This window comes from Acyrthosiphon pisum, chromosome A1 (genome assembly GCF_005508785.2).
Source record: "Acyrthosiphon pisum isolate AL4f chromosome A1, pea_aphid_22Mar2018_4r6ur, whole genome shotgun sequence".
Lineage (NCBI taxonomy): Eukaryota > Metazoa > Arthropoda > Insecta > Hemiptera > Aphididae > Acyrthosiphon > Acyrthosiphon pisum.
Genome location: NC_042494.1, coordinates 89,721,142 through 89,739,507, shown reverse-complemented (window position 1 = coordinate 89,739,507; position 18,366 = coordinate 89,721,142). Strand labels below are relative to the sequence as shown.

Genomic DNA, 18,366 nt, shown 5'->3' with positions numbered 1-18,366 from the left:
TTCCGAATCCATGGAAGAAATCGGAATGTTATTAAATTTCACGTGACTGAAATGACGTGTCTTAATTCTTAAATTGTGTTAGAAAAATCACTCACGATAGATGAGACATTAAATATTTTATGTACGGTTAATAATAATATGTCGTAGGTATAATATGCGGTTAATATGTCTATTCTTGAACTTTTCACTATATTTGATTTTAGAGTGAAATTATTTTATACGAAATATTTTTGATATGAACCAAGTTGGTTATTAACACTAGGTACCATGATAAGTATTGTGATAAAACCCCCACTGTCACGGGTTTCTTGTTTGTTATCAACGTTTTACACATAGTTTCATAATTCATATTTCATAATATTATAATAATGTAGGTACTGTAATACTGTTTTATTCCTACTTTAATACTGATTAACAACTAACAAGCAACTTACAAAATATAAACGTAGGTATTTGTTAGGCAATTTGTTTTTTAGTAGTTGAAAAATTTAAACTATTTAATGGAAGACTCAAAAAAAGTTTATTAGAAAATCCAAAAAGAAATGCTTATCCAACTGTTAAAAAAAGATACACAATTAATTTCTGGGAAGCTTACAAGATATTTCATATTAAAAAATACTCGAAATTGATGGATAGTGATTTTCCGAAACTTTGCAAGCACTTCCTGGCTGTGTGAAGCATTGGAGTCAATGGAAATGAGTAAAAAATAAATATTAATTACTTCTACACAAATCTAATTGTAGGAAATAATATTATACCTACCTTATTCTTATTGTATTTTATGTTAATACTTTGCAAGATTCCCGTATTCGAGTTAGGAGTGCAAAAGCCATGGTAAATAGAAATTTAAGTGGTACTGGAGGTGGACCATACGTTTCGCAAACACTAAACTGTGATAAACCCTATCACAATAATTGATGGATATGAGAACATCTTAATGCCGGTTAAAAATTGTGAGTTTGATGACATAAGTACTTTGTGTTTTTAAATTTAAATTAGTCAATTTATTTTTAGATTTACTAATAGAATTTTAATATGTAAGTCCAGATGATGAAATTAATGTAAATACTATACCTATCATACAGCCTGTTGTGGAAACTAACTGTGCTATAACTATTGTTAGATAATAATAAAATATATGTTATTATTAAATTAGACGGCTTAGTACAGACTTGTTATAAGTCCCAAAATTGAAATTTTGCAGGAGAGCTATTTTAAATTTAAATTTTTTTTCTAAACCAGCTTAACTTAAGTAATATTTAATCAATTTGTTTTTTTCTAAATTGAAATTTACTTGAAAATATATATAGTTTCTTCTTTATACTAAAGTTGAACTTGTATGTTTTAATTAATTAATTAATTAAAATGACATTTATTAAAAAAATGATGTGGACTTATAATTATGTGTCAAAATAAATTTGGATAGACACGGACTTATAACAATTTCTTTGTGTAAAATATCATTATAGTATTTTCTTTTCATAAAACCATAAAACGCATAAACAAGGAAACAATTGATAAAATCTCTCTAATGTACCTACTCAAATAAAATAAAAATAATATTTTTCTAAACTCAAAAGATGAATTTACTCGTATTGTAATTATATTATAATTTTATATGATTTAATCATTGAAAATAATCGAATGCAAATTATTCAAAAACTGTGGGTATTAAAAATGACTTACTTGAATTTTAGATCATAGCCAACATTTTGTTTGCTCTTATTGTTTTAAATAATAGTTGTTTGAAACAGTGTACTATTTTAATTAAAATTAAAATTGAATTTTCAATTTATTTTTGTTTGTTATACGCTACTTAGGACCTAGGTAGTGAATTGTTTTTCATTTTATTTTATTTTATATTACCTACCTAATATCTTATTGTAAAACCATATTAATAAATACATAGGTATATTATATTATTCTATTAGTTTGAAATCATAAAAACACCACGGATCTTAACTTTATGGAATTAACAATTAAAGCCCAGCTGATTAGTATAATAACATTTTTTGATGCTATAATTATTTATATCATAATATTATTGTAATATTAGAAGCTACCATTTGAACTGCCATTCATGATAAGTGAAAATATTAACATGCTTAGATCATTGATAAAAATAATATGTATGCATAATATGCATATGATCTAAGGTAACATGACTTAAATTATAATTAGGATAATATTTGTTTAATAACATATGGACATCTTTGGAAATTATAATTATTTATTTATTATTTTATGATTTTATTTATATTACCTATAACAAATACCTATTCATTATTGAATAATTTTAAACTAAAATAAAATAAAAATAAATAACAACGGATAATGTTTAAGTGCAGCCCAATTTTAACAATAATTTGTTTTGTTTTCAAATACCAAGAGATATAGTGAAATTAAATCTTTCACCAAGTGTCCAAGTAGGTATGCATTTAAGTTTTATACAAAAACGATGCCTATGTAATTGGTGATTTGTCTAGCCACCGAATAAAGGTCTGCATGGGCTGATAATTTGCAGCCCGTTCCTTCCCTGGCCGAGAATAGATTTATTAATACTATTTAAATAATATTAAACAAAAAAAAAAAAAACTACATAATTATTTTTTCTACTCATTATTATATTGATGAACTAATTTTTGTTCTAGGTATAAAACAGTAATGAGGTGTAACGCGTAAAAAATAAGGACAAAAGAACAACAACAGAACAGATTCATCAAAATTAAATATTGAGTTTGAACAAGAGAAATCCATCAATTGACGACTATTGAACCAGAAGTTTAATGTAATCAACAAATGATGCAAATTGAAGAAAGTCCAAATAACAAGGGAAAGAGAAATTTGCAAATCAAAATCATTAGCAACTACTTTGTGGGAAATCCATGAAGCAAAGGAGGAAGCATAAAACAAGCGATTGAAGGAAAAACACAATTTTCTAAATTGATTTTCGATGAACATATTACTTCTTAAGTAAAATAACTTGGTTAATATACTTTTATTAACCATACATATCTCATTAGTAATAAGTTAAAGTTTATAAAAATAACATAAGAAAGTTAAAATGAATTACCCAATATCTCCCAATATATGATATTGAAATCCACATAATTAATTGAGGCAAATCGTTAGTAACTGACAGAATGGTTTGAGACAAGGATATACATTTCATGACTATTACAAATCTCTTGTAATGTTAAAGCCGGTATGTCATAACGACTGACATAATATGTTGATTTATTTTTATGTTGTGGAGTTTGAACTGGTATTGGGGTGCCATCAATGCATTCCAGAAAATATTTAAGTATTAAACAATAGAATTGTATTGTTTAATGACAGTCTATATGTAGTTTATATTAGTAGGCGTGTAAGTCTGTATCTGGAGTCTGGACATATTCAAAAACTCTGCTAAATCAACTCTATTTTAATGCACCTGATGATCCCAAATGTCACAAGTAAAATTAAGTTTTAATAATTAGGTACTTAATGGATCATATGAATATATTATTATGAATTAAATAAAAATACCTAATTGCAATAACACTATATTATAAACTATGCAAATTAATATTATATTTTTTCAATGTACATAATTGTTTATAAATAATTTTAATAAATACTATTATTGTTTAAATCTTAACAGTTAAATTGTTGATAGATTTTGGTACCAATTTTTGTTATATTAATTATTAAAAATATCATGTATTATTTTATTATAATATTTATAATGATTTTATTACGTTCGAACCCAAACGATACATTCAAAAACTCTACTACATCAGCTCTATAAATGCACCTGATGATCCCAAATATCACAGGTAAAATTATGTTTTATATATTTAGGTACTTACTACATGGATTATATTAACATATTATTATGAACAAAAAAAAAAAAAGATAACCTAATGGTAATAAAACTGTTTTATAAACTATGTCAATTAGTATTATATTTTTTTAATATCTATACATATTTGTTTATAAATAATTTTAATAAAACAATTATTGTTTAGAATCTTAACAGTTAACAGTTAAATTGTTGATAAAGTTTGGGTACTGATTTCATTTTATTAATTATTAAAAATGTTATGTATTATTTTATAGGTACATTTTTAATGTATAAAGCATAATATATTATATGGGTAGGTAGGTAGATACTATTATTTACTATATTATCAAAATAATCTCAAATTTAAAAGTTTTAATAATTATTCACAAGTGAACGAATTTTCGATCATAACATTTTGGCACCGAGTACATATTTTGTCCCCATTACTCCCCTCTAAATACGACCCTGCTGCCATTAATTACCTATTCAATCCTAGACTACCTATGTCGATTGCGTCCCAGACACAGGTAAACGATTTTTTCCTACCTTTTCTTTGTTCCGATTGCGTCCTTTACTCCTATTGTATAGTAAGTAATCGTTAAATACACCCATAATATATTAGGCATATAGATTATTTATATTAAAATGGAAAAACAGTATAATTATTTTTAAAGCGATATTACTGTTTAACGTTTATTAAAGGATTTATAATAAATGTCGAATACAGATTATCAAGTATCAATCTAAGATAAAGCCACCGCCGCAGTGCACATAATGTTATGTTACTATATAATATTTATGCCGCAGTTCATAGTTAACATCGACGTGCGTCGTTGTATGCTTACAAGTCGCATTTTCACATTGTTTTCTACATTTTTATACACTTTCTTTATTTGACTATATTTATTAATATAAAATATATCTAATATGAGTAATCAGTTGCAAATGACAATTTAGATAATAAAACTCAATTATTATAAAAAAACATAATTTGGATACTAGTGTATAACATTGGCAAATGTATCACTAAAACCAAATAATCTCATTAGGCGCATGGAAAATAGTCAATAGTCATGTTCAGTACAAAAATAATACAAGGGACTTTTTTTCACAATCAACAGCAACAACCAAGCCATTAAAAACCTTAATTTAAAAATATATTTATAGAATAAAATTAAATATTTAGTATACGTTATTTTTAATTTAAAATAATTATAATATTATATGTATCTTTTATATTTCTTGTGTAGTTTCTTTATAGTTCTTGTAAAAAAATATATACTTATGTAGGTCGCTAAAAAATTGAAATTCAAAAAGGGGGTCGCCACAGTAAAAATGTTGAGAAACACTAAGTTAACGAACATTTTATCTCATGGCTGGTACTCTTATCGATAGGTAAGATCGAATTGCACCTATTTTAGTCAAATTGCACTAGGGTTAAAAAAAAAAGGTAGTGGTCAAACTGCTCTCGGGTTAAACACAGGTAATGTTTGTCTTTTAATTAATTACAAATATTTACCTCATTCAAGCTCCACTGAATGTTAGAATTTTGTTTTAGAAAAATCTCTGAATGGGTTTCTTTTGTCTGATGTGAGGGGTATACATTTCGATATATAATTATACAATCGGACAATCCTAAGAAACCTTTCTATATCTTTTTTACATTTTTGGTTCCGCCATTTCTGTAATCACTTGACATTCTCCGGGTCTGGCCTAACACCAGTAGATACTTGAAAATTCATGATCAATAAAAATCAATTTACTGACTGCCCATCCACACTTGTCTTCATTTAATTTAAAGTTATTTTTTACTAATCTATGCATAAAATGTATTAACCTAAACCTGCGCTCGTCCTCACTTTTTCTAGAAACAATGGTAATATTATTATAGGTACATGTATACTTGAACTCCTTCAAGACCTAATGATAGGGGAAAATGTTTGTAAAATATCGCTGGTGCTATATTCAGTCTAAATGGAAGCTTACAAAAACAATATTTTCCTAACAGAATGTGTTAAAAATTGTTAGTTTAGAGATTTCTTCACGGAGCAATTTGATAAAACCCTTTTTGCATCTAATGTACAGTTGTCTGACATTTTATCAATATTTTTTTTCTATTGCGGGCAAAGGAAAATGTTCTCTTATTACATTTTTATTCAGGTGTTGTTGATCTTTAACGTATTTTTAGGCTTTTTTATTACAACCATATAAAATTCCAATTAATCCAATCTGTAGAAACATTCACTTTTTTACCATGTCCATATTTTCTAATATAATTTTCATATCTTAATTTATCTAATACTGGAATATAAAATGTTCTTAGTGCATAAGTCACTAGCTTGTCATCACTTTTTAGTTCTAAATTATGGTTTTGTTTGAAACTACCTATATACCTTGAAAAATATTTTTTTAACTAAATTTAATAGAATATATTTTATTGGTGTCTACTATATTAATTAACTTAAGTTGCTCACCAATCCTTAAAAAGGTACACATTCATCAATATTTTTCAACAAAAACTAAATATCGTTCCTCATTTGATTTAATTTTTCATAGTAAATTAATTTGACCTAAAAGCATGTATGAGTTTTTCTCTACACTGTGATTGTCGTTAATCCTACCTCCTTAAATACTGAAAATGGAATGATGTTGGCTTCTGCTCCAGTATACAGTTTGAACTCTATAATTTAGCCTTGAATTTGCTGCTCCTCATACCACGGATCCGTCTTATTGGATGCTTTGGGGCTTTCTAAATTGTTGACATTATTACAAAATACTGCTCCTAGACATTGGTCTATTGAGGTATCCGATTTAGTAACGGAAATTTCCTTAATGGCGTTAATTTTTTTGATTTCATTAAATCACCCTCGTTACTACTACTTGAACTAATACTAGACTTTTTATAGCGAAATGGTTAGGTTTGAGACACGTCATACATTCCTGTGGATAAGCAGGATATTTATGAATTATTAAATCATGTGTTCTACGGGCTTAAATCAAAAAAAAAAAAATAATACCATTTACCGTTACATGAATATTAAACGTTATGATCGAATGACTGTTTAACGTTGTAAATAATTTAAACGTTATTCAAATTTAAATGTTATTCAATTTATGCGTTTAAAGGTTTTACAAATTTAAAAGTTATTCAACTTATGCATTAAAAGTAATTTAATTTATACGTTTATCGTTATTAACAATTAAAACGTTATGAAGAATTTAGCGTTCTACATTTAAACGTTATTAAAATTAGGGTAACATAATTTCTCTACCAGCCATTACCTAGGTTAGGTAAAAGTGAATATTTGTCAACTGCCATAATTGAAGCAATTTATCAAGAGCAAGTTATTAAATATTCACGCTTGCTTACCTAACAAATACAATTTTATTGACATTCATAGAAAAAAAAACTAAAAAATTTAAATTTAAAATTGTCCGTAAACAGCTCAAAACGAGTCAAAATATTTTATGGTGTATAGAAAATGAGAATATAAACATATGATATTAATTTAAAGTGTCTACGGTTATTCGTTTTTAAATTACAACAAAATAAGAAAATCACTACATGAGAAATCCAGTTATATCCAATGTTGTAAAAAACCTCAAACGCTCATAAAAATTCAATTTGACTTTCAATAGACATTTTTTTGATAAAGAGAGAAACTTATATGGTATTTTGAATTACATTTTAAATCTTAGATTCGCACATTTTCGTGATTTTTACGTATTTTGTCAAAATTTGAACTTATATGGACTATAGATTTTTAATATAATAACAAATGTCATTGTAATATAATATATTAGGATCATTGTATTACATTTTTAAACTTATTTATCCAACAAATAAAATTGTATTGACATTCATAGAAAAAAAAAAACTAAAAAAATTGGAAACTAAGAATGTCTATTAACAGTTCAAAACATATCAAAATATTTTGAAAATTTTATCGTATAAAGAAAATGCTAATATAAACAACTAGAGAAAATTTCATCAATATATGGTCATTTGTTTTAGAGTTACACCAAAAACCAAAATCGATTTTGTCGAAAACCGATTTGGGGTAAAAATTCCCGTTTTTACTTAATTTGTATGTTGTTTTTCCCGGTGCTTTTGAAAACTATTTGGAATTTTTTACTTTTGACCGCCCAAAGTTCCAACTAGAGTCACGTTACTATCAGAAAAGATACTGTTGAAGAAAATCTAAGCATTTTTCAAAATCTGCTTTTCTACTTGTTATTTCTGATTCAATTGTCAATAATGCCAACAAAAAAACCCTTTCTTGTTTTATAGTTGACTTTACTAATTATTATTATTATTTTCTGAATAATTGATGACAACTTTTCTGAGCTGTAATAATTGCTTTTAACAGAAAGTTATTTTAATAAATAAATATATTATAATATAAATCGATACAATTAATACCCAATAATAATAAGTCAAAATATATTATAATATAAATCGATACAATTAATACCCAATAATAATAAGTCAAAATATATTTTCCTCCCTGGGCACAGAGTACACTTGCCCCCATCCTAAATACGTGCCTGCAAATTTATAGAACTCAAAAACTACTCGCTCAAATTTTGATTTAGATACAAAAAAATTCTCTAAAAAATAATAAAAAATAAAAAGGGAATCCCTATTTGGAAAACGGAAATTTCAATTGTGTCCTTCAGCGGCACAAACAATTTCAAGGATTCAAAATATGCTATTCAAGTGTATTTAAAAATTCCAAAAATCATAGTTTTAATATAATATATTATTATGCATAATTTAAGCATAAAAATAAGGTGAGAAATGAGCATGCTTAAAAATCACCCTGTATATATGATAAAATAGAAACCCATTTTTTGCAAACCTCGAAAAGTACTCAACGAATTTTAGTACAGTATTCCCTAGGTAATGAAATGGCTTCATAAAAATACCAAAAATAACAAAAATTTAAATAATAATCTATATTTATCTATATGAAAAAAAATCAAATGCTATTCGATGATAATCGCACCATTTGAGAACAGTTGAACTGAGTTGGCTAATTTAAAAAATAAAATGTTTGTGTTAGTCCAAATAAGGGTTTTATGATAAGAAAAATAGAAAAATTTTGGAAAAATTAAAAGTTATTTTTTGACTGACTGATGAACTTAGTGCTTAAACTATGATAGCTGAAGGCTTGAAATTTTCATGACACATTCATGCCACCACGTACTAAGAAAGGATTTGTCAAAAATTAGCGTTTTGAAAATGTACTTATACAGATATTTTAAGAATTTATTACGATTGAAATCGACAATTTATTTTTCTTTATGAACGGTTGCCATTGGTTTCTTGGGCAGATGAGGTGCATCAAATGAATAAATTATACCTTAAAATAAATATGAGAGTTGAATTTATGTTTGATTATGTAAGTACTAGAAACTACTTGACACATTTTGTAAAAATATCAAATTGTTCTGTGAGATATCAGAAAACTTTAGAGAGTACCTAGTTTGAACCACATTCGTTTTATACCAAGTGGCTGTATCTGATATTGGTAAATTAGCTTACAGTGAGGAACACTGACGTCGATTAACCCGTGAACTGGGTTACACAAAAAACCAAGATACCTACAATTGTATTATAGTATGTAACGCTAAATTTATTTTGATATCTTTTTCATTTTTTCACAGGCGAAGTCAGGTTATACAGCTGTCCCCACATGGACGCCTTCGGACTAAGCTTTATTTTTTAATAAACTTATAAGTGTTTTAACTTTAAAAATAATAAGTGTATAGATTATACAAAATAGTACAATAGTCAAAATCTCAAATATGAACAACTACAAATTACTATACTAATTTTAGATTAATATTTTTAGATGAATGTTTCATTATTTTATCTATATATTTAGATATGTTCCGATGGATATTCATGAGAAAGAAACCAAAATGAGTCGTAAAAATGATAAGTGTCCAGTATCCATATTAAAAAATGTCCACTATGCTAAACAAAAACTTAATACCTATATGCTTGTATTTTTTATGTTTGTATCAACGGCCTGTATAATCAGTGTAGAAACTATTAATAACATTTCTAAAATGTTTTAACAAAAACAGAACATATTATTACTAATGGGGGGGCGAACTCCAGAACGCCCCCTCTCGGCAAGGGACGTGAAATCATGATTAGCGATAGAAATTACAAGCTGCAGTGATACATATTTAAAACAGAAAATATATACTTAGATACATTATTAATGTCATGAAAAGATCAAAGAATATAATATACAAGTACTTAAACAGTTAAACTTACTTTATCAGTTTATGATACTTCGCAGATTTTATTTTATTTTATTTATTTTATGTAGGTGTGGCACTCACCTACAATAGATATGATATAGAATTCTATTGTATATCCTATTATAGTACCTATACGGCTATACCTATATTAATGTAACGTCCCATTTATTTAATATTTATTTTATGTATAAAAGGATTATGCACATTTAAGTGTTGAAATCATAAAAATATAAAATACAACCATTCAGAAATTTCAGATCGACTGAATCCGATATTCCAAATTATTATATATAAGCTTATTTATAATATTAAAATTTTAATTTACTTGGTAAATTTAATATATGAAATAATTATATTGGAACATTACAATATGGAAGTGCTTCAATCTATGAAGTTTGCGTGCTTGTCAAATTTTTTTTTAGGAGGTTTTTTTAATAAATTTATTTGCGTTTTTGCGTGTTATTTGAACCGTCTTAATATCTTATTGTATAGTTGATATTGTTTTGAATTGTGATAATAATATGATTTTTTTATATTTTGTAGTTTTGGACGTCTAAAAAACTTTAAGCTAGTAATTATTAATTATATATGGACGATTATTATTTATTTATCGTCACATCCTCAGATTTTTGTAAAAAACGTTTTCATTAAATTATAAAATAAAGAAGCTGGTATAATGAACTTGTAGGTTAGTGTTGTTGTAAATTTGTTGTTGTAATATCGTTGGGAATTTGAAGTAAATAATAGATATTTAGTAATCCTGTTAGTAATTGTATGATAGTTGGTTTAATAAATTCAATACCTATTAATAACGAAGATTGTTGTATTGGCCAAGTCACTTGAAACATATGAAATAAGGCCATAAAGAAGTAGGTATTTGCAGGTGGATTCTTCAGTTTTCACATCTAGAAATTGTTATGGAATAAACTTGAGGGCATTATTATTACTTGGAGTTTCTCCCCTGTTCGATACGGTCACCAACCCCCTAAATGTTACTAATACCTTCAGATGTTTTATCTAAATTGCTATTTATATTAAAATACTCAAAAGTCAAAACTGTATTTTAGATTCTGAGTTGAGCTATAAAATAATGTACCTATAGGTTACAATTATGTGTGATTTTTGTATCTGACATCATACCACTTGAACTTTTATAGGAGCTTACAATGAACCTTCAATTTTCAACTTTGAAGGTGGTTTTTTGGTAGAAAATTGTATTTAGTTGGTACTTTGGGAAGTCTAAGGAAAAATTCTCAATGTTTTCAAAATTATCAGGAAAAACTAAAAAAAAAAAAACAGGAAAGTTTACAGAATCTAACCTAACCTAACCAGTTTTTTAATTTTTTCTTGCAATTCGTAAATTGAATAACTTAAGTAGATTATTATTTTTTTTTTTATAACCATTTGAAGCTAAAAGGTTAATTTGATTTTGAAAAAAATTTACTTAGTTTAATATAAATAAATTATAAAATATCTTTAGGAATACAGGCTAACACTCCGTTTCTCCTCAAAGTCGTCTTTCATATTTCATGATTTATTATTGAATTCAAATGTAATACGTCCATTACAATGACCTACTCAATTACGAGGTACACTTAAAACCTTGTATACAATAAAGCGACTTCTACGGGGGTTTTTTTTTTAAAACTATTATTAATTTTCATTTTTTTTGGTATGAGAATGATAAAATATAAGAAAGGAAAAAAATACCAATTTTTTTATGCTATAGAGAAATGTTTATTTATTACTTAAATTGTTTACACTTAAATTTATGATTTATTTATATATTAATTATTATTCAACTATTATTGATCTATGAGAGATTAAAAGCAGATAGTACCTAGTACTCATATTGAGAAGATAAGTAGGTAGTATTAAATACTATCGATTTAAAAGCTGCGCACCAAGTGCAAAATTATTTGATACACATGCCATGCATACCCATAAAATAAGGTTTAATAATTAATAACATAAAATTAGAATATAACATTTAGTAACTATAGCTATGCGTAAACGTTCGACAAGGAAGCTCATATACCTATTATAAAATATACAAATGTTGTTTTAACTTTTATGACGTTATTATTACATTCATTACATCAATAATAAGTATACTGTCCAACGTTTAACTTGATTAGAAATTAACAAAATTTAAAATCTAATAATAGTAATAATACCTATGTTTTTTAATTTTTGTAATGAGAAATTATTTACTATACCTATTATGAACGCACTGTCACTTTTTATTTAATATTTTGGGTTTTTAAAATTGTTCAATATTATCATATTATTGTATCTTGTACAATAGCTATTAAATTATTTCAGTGGTAATATTAATAAGATGATATGCAAGTACCTACCTATGTTTAAATTTTACATCTTCAATCTATGATAAACATTAAGCGTACCTATTACCATGATTGATTAAAGTACACATAAATATTAAAGTAATGATAAATAGATAAAATAATGTTGTCCTCTTTATCATAATAATTATGAGTTGAGTATCTATAATCTAATCGAATTTGAATATCTTATTCAATACTGCCTACTTTCCAAAAAACAAAATAATATAACAAAATATGTATTTTTAAAAATACTATTTATTTTTTCTATCATTCCAATGAAAATAGTTAGGAGGGGGGGGTGTTCTCTATACTCAGTGGCCCGTGAAAATATACCCATTAATTGTGGAGGGGGCCTCACCGCCCTGACAACAACCGGTTTTAAGTTTCTTAAATTGTTTCAAAAATACAAAATAAAAATAAATTTTTTCTAAACTTTTTTACTAAAAAAATTAATTAAATTAAACAATGAAATATATGTAGTCCGTGTCTCCGTGTCTCCGTGAGTCTAATAAAAAAAAACAGATTTATGATGTATATTTATTACCTATGGGTAAACCTTTGCGGACACCCTCTATTTCAAAAAATAGTTTAGGAGATCCACCTGTTCTGTGAGCACGCCCCTTTCTTAGAAAATTGAGCATTTTATGAGAGGTAGGTGTAGATAATGATAAATAGATAATGATATAGGTTATAGGTACAATGATTTTTGAAGAGCTCATCCTCTAGAGATTCTGATAAATCTGTTTGTTACAATGATATCGATGATAGTATTATAGTCTATTGTTTAAACGTACCTAAAGTACCTAATTAGTAATTATAATAAGTGGTACCCACTGTGCAAGGGTATAAGATAGTAACATGATTTTACTCTACTTTAGCGTATTCAGCATTTTCGTAAGACTATACCTATATAATATTATATACTATATAAGTACGCATAACGTATATATAACAACATAATATTACTATCTAGTTTAGAGATTTCCAGCCAGGATACAGCATGGATTGGGGGTGCTATATGAAGTTATTTAAAATATAAGGCAACTATAAATATTTTTCACTACCTACCTATAGTAGTGAGGGTGTGAGCCTGTGGGCTGTGAGCCTCACACTGTGAGGCATCTTAGGGCCTCCACATTCTTATTATATACTCTTAGAGTTGTGACTCGACATAAAAGGTTGTATACCTATTTAATGGTCTGATTTAATGATTTTCGGAATAAAAATCATTGGGAAAAAATATGTGTACCACTTGTGTCTATGTTGGTTAAAAGTATAGTGATTAGTGAATAAAGAACCCTACTTATAGGTTTTTAATTTTTTAATCAGTATTCTTCTTTTATCACCACACAATTTTCATCACCATTTTATTTCGCTACCGCAATAAACGTATACGGACTTCGGACTTTCTTTCAGCCGAACCATTTATACGTGGTATAAGAACGCCTACCGCCCCATTAATTTTATTTATAAATGTTTATTATTATTATTCACGGCCATCAATGGTGTTTAATAAATTACACAGAATATGCAATTGAAAAGATTATATTATATATTATATATAACAAAACACGCGCACGGATAATTAAAAAAATTGTCGACAGGGGACGATTTTATACGTACCTATATATATTATGTATGATGATAATTCATATTCTTTAGAAATTCCGCTGGGCAAGTGAAACATGGAATTTTTTCGAGACGATTTTATTTTATTTATATTAAATTTCAAAAGTGCTGTGAACAACAAAAGAAAATCAAGGAAAAACAGGAAATTTTACGCAAAATCTGTTTTCGAGAAAATCGATATTGGTTTTTGGTGCAGTTCTAAAACAATTGACCGTATGTACATGAAATTTCAACTGAATGTTTATATTAGCATTTTCTATACAACATAACATTTTCCAAATATGTTGAGCTGTTTACGGACATTTTAAGTTTCCATTTTTTTTAGTTTTTTTGCTATAAAAATCAATAAAATTTTATTTGTTGGTTAAAAAAAACTTGAAAATTTAATAGAGGGCTCCTAGTATATTTTTTTAAAAGTAGATGAAAAAAATTAAAAATCTATAGTCACAATTTTTTTTATAAACATTTAAAGTTCAAATATTGACAAAATACGCAAAAATGACGAAAATTTGCAAATTATTTTGAGTAATTTTCTTTTTAAATCTAATATTTGAAAATGTAATACAAGATTCCTCATAAGTTTGCCTACCTTTATCAAAAAAAAAAAAAAAAATGTTTACAAGAAAGTCAAATTAAATTTTTGTGAGCGTTCGAAATTCATTTTTTTTACAACATTTGATATTCACTCGATTTCTCATGTAACGATTTTCTTATTTTGTTGTAATTAAAAAAACGAATGACTTTAGATACTTGAAAATTTTGCTGAATGTTTATATTAGCATTTTCTATACACCATCCAATTTTGAAAATTATTTGACTCTTTTTGAGCTTTTTACAGACCATTTCAAATTTTTATTTGTTTAGATATTTTTTTATAAATACCAATAAAATTTTATTTGTTGGGGCAAAAAGCGTGAAAATGTAATAAAAGGCTCCTGATATATTGTTACAATAGAAATTGAAAAATATTAAAAATACAAAAGGCAGACACAAATTTTTTTTGTAAGAATTTAAAGTTCGAATTTTGACAATATGTATCAAATTTAATAATTATTTTGTAGTTAAAAATGTATAAAATGTTCAAATTGTAGCTAAGGATTGAACTTTTAAAACAAGGTTCCACGTAAATAGGTTATGTATAAATTACTTTATTCGCAATAATATCATCAAATATACTGGGTAATATCATAGGCTGACTCGTTTTCGCTCAGAATCGTTTTTCTCATACAATGATATTATATCATTGAATTAAAATTTAACACCATTCATTACAGTGACCTACTTGTAACCTTCTGTACAGCAGAGTGACACCCTTTTTCCCACTTTTTTATTTTGTGTTTTTTGGTATGTTTCATAAAATCATAACTAGATGGTCAGAGTGTCAGACTGATTTCATGCCTGATTAATGATAATCAATATTTAATTTTCGATCACGATGTAGAGAAGATAGATAATTATTATATAATGTACGATGTAAGCAATATGTCTATAACATTTTCATAGGAGGAAATCCATTAAAATTTCTGGGGGGGGGGGCTAACATTTTTGACATGAATGTGAGTGAGGGGCTTCGATCCCACACATTTAAAAAACTTTTTTGGGGGGGCTAATGGGATATTTGGGGCTTTGCGATTTTCACCTATGAACATTTGCCACTCAACATTTATCTAAGTAGAGGTGTTTATATTGCACTGTCTTCTATAGTTTTAAATTTAAATTTGTCTTTTTATTTTTCATTAAAATGAAATATTTCGTGAAAAAAAAATAATAAATAAGTATGTAATTGAATATTTTTCATCAATCATTACATTTTTCATAAAATTAAGAATAGACAATTCGTTTTTTCGGGATATGAGCTATCTCCTATTGTATTTTTAGAACGTGTCACCAGGGACGCAGGTCAAAATTTAATTAAAAACAAACGAAAAAATTGCATTTCCGTCTTTTTGACAATAATAATAATAATAATAATAATAATGCGTGTGCGTTCTGCGTAAGTACCTATATCCTATATATATATATACATGGGCACCGTACGGTAAACATTGGGATTTATGTTTTCCGACGTGACGCCGCGGGCGGAGGGATGGGGTCGAAGGGATGGTTCGGTCGGTGGCTCACTCTGCTCTGTTGTCGGTCCGATCACCACGAGGTTATAGCCGGTGTTGTCCGCGGTCTGCGATCAGTTCCCGCGCTGCCGCAGACACCGACTCACGAGCGTTGCTGTTAATTCGCTCGTTCGTCGTATCCGCAAGTCGTGCGCGTCGTGTGCCCGGCTGTTTCTGACGGCAAGATTTACGCGAATACTCATCGGTCGTCCAATAGACGATTTACCACGCGACGGACGAATGAGAGATAACGGCCGGACAACAGCAATAATTTATTGATGACCTTCTGCACGACACGACTTTTTTTGCCGACCTTAGACATTGTCGTTGTTGTAGATTAAATCGTTGTTTCTATCATTCGAATCGTTCGGCGACCGACGACGGTTCGTCGCGAAAATTATCGCATCAAAGTGAGTAATCAAAAGAACAACCTCTCTATGTAAACCAACCTCATCCATCCCCGCAGGACCCTTAACATGTATATATAACTCCGATTATTTAAGACACGCGTAAATAGGTGTACCTACGCATAATAACAATATTGCGATGGTTATTGGAAACGTGTAACAAAACACCTTTCACGTTCCAATACATCTCGTTAACCACGATGACGTATCGTTATGAAGTTAAATCAGTAAAATGCACTCACATGATCGCATATTATAGGTACGCTAGGATAGCACAAACAGATCAATGTTTTGGATCGAATATGTTTATGAGAATATACGTACCACTAAATATTACAAGATGTGTTATTTATTATTCAACTTTTAACTATTGTTTGAAATTAGTACAATAATAATCAATTTAGAATGCATTTTTTATGTTAATTACTAATTAGTAACTACATTAAACTTCATGCTCGTGATGTTTTATAATTTGAAAAATGTTAACATTTTAAATTCCTATTTGATAATGGAATCATATTGTGTTTAGTAATATTATTTTTCATGGAAATTATTTTAGTATAATTAAAACAACGTGATCATTTGAATAATTCATAAACTTATTTGTATAAAAATTGTGTTATTATTGTCTAGGTATAATTTAAATTTAATAATAATTAACATAAATTGTTTATTATATTAATTATATTGTTATTATTAATACAATAGCCGGTATTTCGTCCAAATTTGAACATAAAATAACTATACAATTTTTTTTTAGTTTTAGACTTTTTGCACATATATAACAACTTACGTGGAACCTCGTTTTAATTTTCAATTCTTAGCTTTAAAATTTCAACGTCTTATAAATTTTTGACCACATTATTTTTGAATTTTAAATTTTTGATAAATGTCAAAAATCGAAATTTAATTGCACATAAAAAAAATTGTGCCTACCTTAGTATTTTTAATATTTTTCAACTGTTATTGTAACAATATATCAGTAGCCTTGTATTAAATTTTTAAGCTTTTTGACCTAATAAAAAAAATTGTATTGACATTTACAGAAAAAAATTTAAAATTTCCGCTAACAGGTTAAAACGAGTTAAAATATTTTGAAAATGTTATCAAGTATAAGAATTAATAAAATAAACCTAATATGGTGTAAATTGTAAGTTCTACTGTTATTCGTTTTAATTACAACCAAATAAGAAAAAAGGTATATGAGTAATACAAAGAGTGAATGTATAATGTATAAATATAGGTACCACCAAGTATAGTATTAAAAATTTAAACTTCAAACGCTCATAAAAATTTAATTTGACTTTCCCGTACACATTTTTTTTTGATAAAGATAGACAGATTTATGAGAAATTTTGTATAATATTTTCAAATGTCAGATTTAAAAAGCAATTTTTTCATAAATTTCAAACTTAAAATAATTTGCACATTTTCGTGATTTTTAAGCATTTTGTCAAAATTTGAACTTTAAATGCTTATATAAAAATAACTGTGACTATGTTATTTTAATATATTTCAATCCCCATTGTAAAAATATATTAGGAGCCTTGAATTACATTTTCAAAGCTTTTTGACCCAACGAATAAAATTTTATTGAAATTTATAGAAAAAAAATTGAAAATGTCCGTAAACACCTCAAAATAAATCAAAATATTTTTAACCCTCCAAAGTACCAATAAGATTCACTTTCCTAACAGAAAAGATGCTGTTGAAGAAAATACAATCATTTTTACACTGACTAAAAAAGTGATGACAGAAACAAATAAAAA

General features: G+C 27.0%; 1 protein-coding gene and 1 long non-coding RNA gene across 6 annotated transcripts in view; both read left to right on the top strand.

Moving 5' to 3' along the window:
* The first annotated feature begins 431 nt into the window (after positions 1-431).
* LOC107883711 lies at positions 432-3,317 on the top strand. Of its 2 annotated transcripts, XR_003839089.1 has the most exons (3): positions 432-699; positions 800-953; positions 2,652-3,317. It is a non-coding gene; the product is annotated as an uncharacterized LOC107883711 (long non-coding RNA). The 2 variants fall into 2 exon arrangements; XR_001679470.2 differs by having other exon boundaries at positions 432-953.
* Positions 3,318-16,242: 12,925 nt separating this feature from the next.
* Positions 16,243-18,366, top strand: part of LOC100574941 (connectin) — a 299,097-nt gene continuing 296,973 nt past the window's right edge. For all 4 annotated transcript variants that reach the window (XM_029487725.1, XM_029487724.1, XM_029487729.1 and 1 more), the window contains exon 1: positions 16,243-16,600. The gene's annotated coding sequence lies outside the window, so the exon portion shown is untranslated. The remainder of the gene's footprint in view (positions 16,601-18,366) is intronic.